Here is a 6,652-nt window from a genome sequence, read left to right on the forward strand (position 1 = left end):
TAGACATAACAAAGCCTCTCCAGGCCTGCTCTTCAAGGACACCCAGACCGTCCTAGGCCCAAAAAGTATAAACCAAAAGCCTTTGAGAGGGGGGCAAGTGGAGGGGAATTAAATCATTAAACTGAAGCTTTAATTGGAGAATTAACCCTGCTATGCAAATGAACCAAACCTATAAAAGTGTGAAGAACTCGTGACCTGTTGTCCATCTTGGGGTCCATCTTGGCAATAGCCTCTGGCTCCCCAGGGTGTACCTTTGAAGGCCTTTCAAATAAATACCTACTTTTATTCCCTTACTCCTGTCTAGTCCCTGTTTCTAGGAGGCCTCTTAAGGCATCAGTGCAGACCCATGTCTATTTCAGGAGCCAAGCTGTCTGGGCCCGGTAATGAACCTGCTGCTCAAAGTCAGTAGAAGCATTAAGATCCATTTAAAAGACGTTAACACCCATGGAATTGTTTGTAAAGACATTGGCACACATCTTTCCTCTCAATCCCTCCTCTTCTTATTTCTCAATTTGTCTTTACAAACCCTAGTTATTATTATCTTAACCCTTTCTTTTTTAACAACCTGGAATATTTGAAACATCCCCTCCCATCTTTTCCATGTCTGGTCCCTGCACCAGGTGTGGCAAGTAAATACAGAGAACAAAGTAGACAATGACAGTTCATATTAGCCCATTAATCCTTGTAGATGATCCGTGGCTACTGCTAGCCGAGGTCTCCCATCCTTTTCTTTCAGCTGAGAAGTCCAAATCTCCAGGGCTTTAGAGGCCTTGACCCGAGTTTGATGGGTCCACCTGTGTTCAGCTGTTCTGACTCCTGTCTCTGCAGTCCTGGTTGGTTGTTCTGCACAGCAAAGTCCAAAGGCAGCGTCTGTGCTAACTGGGCTTCCTGTCAAACAGATTACACAAGACACAGTATCCTGGCCACAGACTGGTTTAAATATACATCTTCACCTCCACACCACATTGAAAATTATCAGGGTAAGAATCCCAAACAATTCAAATGGGAATAATTGAATATTCCCTGGGGTTTGGCTCTTATTCTTGCCAAAGCTAATGGCAAAGCTGTACCCGTGGCATAGTTTCTGTCAAAGGGTGTTTCTTTATTCCTTTTTACTTGACCTGAATTCTCAGGGTGCCAGGGGGTATGGAAGTCCCACTGAATCCTTGAAGGATCCCCCTGTAAAATGGGTTCCCCTGTCCAAGTCTGACGATATGCTCACTGCTCGCTCAGTCGGCTGGTTCACTGTTCTGTGCCTTGGAAATGCCCCTAGCTGCCGGGAGAGGCGGCACAGGTGATCCAGCACCTCAGTGGCTCCAAAATGCGGCAAGTGATAGCTGTAAAGCTAATGTCAAAAGCAGAAGCAAAGAGGTAGAAATACAGCCCAAACTCCGTGCCTGTATCCCTGTTTTCTTTATTCCTCCCATCCCGGGAGAGACGAGAGAGCCTGTTCACAGAAGGGGAGGCAGGAGCAAGAGGGGCGGAGCCCACTCAGATCACTCTTTATTCGGGGAAAGGGGAGAGCTAGGGGTGTACCTGGGGTAACCAGCCAATCGGACCCTGTTTCGGGGGAGTCCGTGCTACTTTCAAGTTTTACCCACGCTTGGAAAAAAGGGGATTCAGAGCACATGGCAGAGACTAGTCTGGACATGCCTGGGCAGTCCCGGGGCCAGGCTGTACCTCGGGGCAGGCAGCAACACAAGTCTACTGCCTTCACAATCCCATATTCAGAAATCATTTGTTAACTGATCAAATAGTTGCTGAAGCGACTAGAAACTCTTCTGGCCATGGTTTTACAAGTTTGTTGCTTCTGCGCATGCGTCAGTTCCTTCTGTGGTGGTCGTCAGTCCTCTGGTGGTCTTTTGATGAAGGCTTCTGTAGTCTTCCTCACGTTTGAACTTTTTACCTCTATTTTCAGCGTATGCCTGGTGCTTCTTGTTTTTCAGTCTAATTTGTTTTTAGCTAATTTTGCAGTTTGCAAGTTCCATTAAAACTTGCTATCTTGCTCTTGATGGCGCATGTTATCTCACTTGCTCTGCTATCTTGCTTGCTTTACCTGCACATCTTGTTACAATGTTACTTGTGGTTAACCTTTTGTTACATACCACTTAGGTTTCAGGTCTTCTAGGGACTGCAGAACACAGCCCACTATTTCCCACATGAATTGATATTTGGGGTTTTTTCAAAGACATAAAAATAACTCTGGATCTGAAATATCCAAAGGATATTACAGGTACTTTTTTGGGTTTTTTTCCTTTGTAGTGGTTTAACACCAGCCAGAAATTCAACTCCAAAGAAGCTACTCCCCTTCCCCCCTGCTCTGGCAAGAGAGGGGCAGAGACTATGGGTTAAGATAAGAATTTACTGAAAGCAAACAGCAATGGAATAGGAAATGTGCAATAACAACAACAATATTAATAACAAAAGTATACAACAGAGAAGGTGCTTTACACACAAGAAAGGTATTCACCACCTCAACTTAGTTCTGCATGGCCGCCCGGACAAAGACAAGATGGTGGCTGTTCCTGGGCATGGCACCACTTGGTTTCATCAGAGAAAGACAAGATGGTGGGCACTTCCCACAGCGGTCTCTCTTGACAACAGAAAACAATGACAGACAAACTCCCAAAAGCTAGATCTTCCACATCATGTGACGCTGCCACTTTGGACTCTGGACTCGATTCTGTGCAGCTGCTTCCAGGACCACGTGGGCTCAGTTCTGTGACTTCCTATATCAGTGCCACTTTTCACCACTACATCATGGAGCTGCAATTGCTGCTTTTTCAGAACCACATCTCTGAGACGTCTCAGAGGAACGGGAAGGAGATGGGTGCTAGCGGCAGAGGACAGGTTTCACAGGGCTGATCCTGGCAACGTCCCCAATCAATACAGTGAGACAAAATGGCACATTTCCAGAGGTATGGGTTTTTTTCTCCCCCCAGTGATGACAGGGTGGTATAGAATAGCAACCTAGCCATGCCCACACAGCTCTAAACTCTGTCCTTTCTCTACAACCAGGACACATTTTGTGTTTTTTCGGGGGGTTACTGTCATAAATTAATGACACAAAGTTGAACAACCTAACCCCGCATATGGAATAGAGAAGAAAACTGATTTGAAGCAAAGAGGGAAAGTGCACTCTAATGGATCCTATGCTAACTGTGCCTTTAAGATTAGAGAAAGATCTTTGAGATTAAAGTGTATCAACTACAATGAGCAAAATTAAAAAGAGAGGCTTGTTGTTTGATAGCCTTAGTGATGGTATTTAACTGTGGCACCCCCCCAATGCCTTCCAACACTTACCTCCCCAGATCATAGAGACAGGGAAGAGCACTTTACAAAGAATTAAAGGACAAGTTTATAGTCACTGTTTAAAAACATAATTAATGCTGTGTTTGAAGCAAAAGTGAGACAATTACCACCTCCTAAAGCTCTTAAGAAATCCGAGCTGCAGACCTCCTGCCAGACTGCGTGATATGACCAGCACCATAAACAGTGCTTTGCAAGAATCATCCCATTCACAGCCCCAACAGCTATTGTCCTTGCATGCCAAGTATAATAATAACAATTATTGTTATTATTAATTTATTTGTTTATGGTGATGCGCTAGGAAGTCTGCAAGTCAGGTTTCTCAAAATCATACTGACTCTGTCCTGAGTTGTTGCAGTGGCCCAGCCCATCAATGGGCTGTGGTGATCAAATGCCCACGAGACTCTAGCCCTCCAATGGCTGGATGAGGGCAGATCCGAGGAGGGATCTGAGGGCAGATCCATGGGTGGAACTGAGATCTGAGGCCGCCACCCTTCTCTAGAAGGTTCTGTTAAGTTTGACAACCCATTGGCTCCCTGACCTAACTCCCGCCTCCATGTTGTCCCCATTGGTTGTTGTTCAAAAAGTTCCACCCCTCTTGTTGTACCCCACTGGTTATTTCCCTTTTCCCCTCCCCTATCCCTCTTAGTATAAGAACCCTGGACCCTACCCTCAAATTGTTCTTTGTCCCTGGACCCTTCACCTGCACATGGAATAAACCTCACTTGTGGTACCTATACAGAGAACCTCTCCCTCTTCTTTGCCTCCTCCGACACTACTGTTATCTTTTCCTGGGGTTTGCTCCTAGAGCAGAGGAGCCAGCCTGCGCAAGCTGCAGCTGCTCACCCGGGAACATCTGCAGAAAGGACGCTGTGCCCCTTCGGGTAATCCCCAGCCAGTATCCCACGTGGCACCCGAGCAGGGACCTCCACGAGGAGGCTCCCTGAAAGATGTTCCTGGCAACTCGGAATTGCCAGGAGTAAGTCATTTTGGGCAGTTACTACCCCTCGTTGAAGCACGCCACGTTTTAGTCGGTGGTGCTCCGAGGGGAGACCGACAATCTCCTAGAGAGGAGACCGGTCTTGGGCAGAGGACTCCAGCTGCAGATTTTCTTTCCAAGGAGCCAATCTGTGTGGATTCACTTTGTGGGTAACTCAAATTCCTCAGGGGTGGGGATTTTGACTCTTTTGGGTCCTTGGGTGTTTTTCTTCTGTTTTTCTTTCTGCTGCAGTTGGGGGGTGAAGCACTGCTGCATTTTTAAAATGGGAAATAAGTTGTCTGTGCACCATAGGGAGGTTGTTTTCCAAGTTGAGGGATCCCTAAAGGCGGGGGAGCGAAGTTTTCTAGGGGTTTGTTAAAAAAGTTTATTCTATGGGTTTCTCTCTACTTTCTCCAAGTGTCCCCAGAACAGATTAAAACGCTGCCCTTCTGGGACAGCGTGGGTGATAAACTGACCTCTTTGAGACAGAGTGGGGACACTTCTGTTGTAAAACTTTTCCCATTAATGGTGTTAATTTATGATGTTAAAAAAAAGGAGGGGAAAGAGAGAGAAAAACCCCAGGATTTAAGTTCTTCCCCAGTTTCTGTCAACCCTCTCCCATATCCCTCATCCTACTATCCTAACACTTTTTCCCCATTGTTGATGAGACCGGGAGGTGGAGACTGCTCTAAAGCACAGGGTTGCCACAGTCTCCCTGGCCCTCCTTGGTGTCCTCAACTCCCCTGCCGAGATGGCTATGGCCAGGTCACCTCGGACTCTTTCCAAGTCCCATTTCCCTCTCCCTCATCCCCAGTTGTATTACAAAAAATTTTACAAAATGGTGGTTCCACGCAAGATGGTGGCAAGCACATGGCTCGGTCCTCCACCTTGCCTTCTTCTCCCCATAATCCTTTTTGTCCCTGTCCTTGTCACCCTTTCCTTCCATTACTGGATTTTCCTGCGTCCGGCCCCTCCCATCCATTGGGCCACTCCCCTTCCATGTCAGGCCCTGCCCCGCCTACCACCCCACCTACTGCTCTGCCCACTGTCCCTCCCACTTGTGGCCCCACCTACACCTCCCAAACTTCCGGTTCCCACGGTCTCACATCTGGCCTACATGACATTCAAACCAGATGTGACACCTATGGGCATAGGAACCCGGAAACAAGAGCCAACTCTTTTGCCACACCTGTGCATTTCAGCCGGATGGGAAGGAACCCACATTAGGAACCTTTCCCATATCAGCATTTAAAAGAATTGTGCAAAGCACAAAAGGAATTTGGGAGGGAGAGCTCCTATTTTAAAAGCCTATTGCAAGCTACCTTTTCCTCCAACATGCTAGTACCACATGACATTAAAAACATCTTGTCGTGTCTACTCGTCCCAACTGAATACATCTTGTGGGAGAGAGAATGGAAAAGGCTTTTAAAGGACCTCCTCCCAATTCTCTTACAAAACCTGGACCATGCTGAAATCACATTTAATCACCTGTGTGGCGAGGGGGAATTGGCCAAGCCACAGGACTAGGCCCAACACCAAGGCCAGTCCTGAACAGCATTAAGGGAGCTGCAGAGAAGGTAGTCTTACTAATGCCATCTAAATCCCCTAAAATCAGTTATGTTAATATTAAGCAGGCTCCAGCTGAACCATTTATAGATTTTGTTGAACACCTGTGTCAAGCTGTGGGGAAGCAAATAAACATTTGTGAAGTGCAAGAAGAGCTATTATGTGAGCTTGCTAAGGCAAATGCCAATGAAATGTGCAAGCGTATCATCTTGACACTTCCCTTTGACCTGGCCCCCACACTAGACTTAATTCTTGAAGCTTGTACAAAGCTAGCTACTCTTGAGCCTGACCAAAAGAAAAAAAGGGGGAATGATAGGAGCCATGGACACTGTCGCAGCGGTGGGGACGGTGGAAGTGATATGCTGTAGATGTGGAAAAATGGGACATATTTCGAAGAACTGCAGGGCATCAGCCCCAATTAACAGAAATCCCAAAGCCGTTTCTTCAGGCAACCAGCTTCGAACACCTCAGGGAAACTAGGAGGTCAGCGTGGATTGGCTTCACGCGAGGACAAAAGTAAGCATACCACAAACCCTTGCAAAGCGTCAGAAAATAAAGACATTTGGACACCTGGAGAAAGGATTAAGGTAACCAATGCCAAAGGACACTGCTTTGAGACAACACATTGGACTGCAGTACCTGTAAGTTTACAAAAATCTATACCAGACATATGTTGCAGCGGGGATTTCTGCAACATGTATAGACAGTGAGGCCCATGGAAAGAAATAGGGACTGATTCTTCTTGATAGATGTTTCAGAGATCTTTATTTTCCAGCCACATGGCCGGGGTCCTGCTGA

This window comes from Corvus brachyrhynchos, unplaced genomic scaffold (genome assembly GCF_000691975.1).
Source record: "Corvus brachyrhynchos isolate BGI_N302 unplaced genomic scaffold, ASM69197v1 scaffold707, whole genome shotgun sequence".
NCBI classification, from domain to species: Eukaryota; Metazoa; Chordata; class Aves; order Passeriformes; family Corvidae; genus Corvus; species Corvus brachyrhynchos.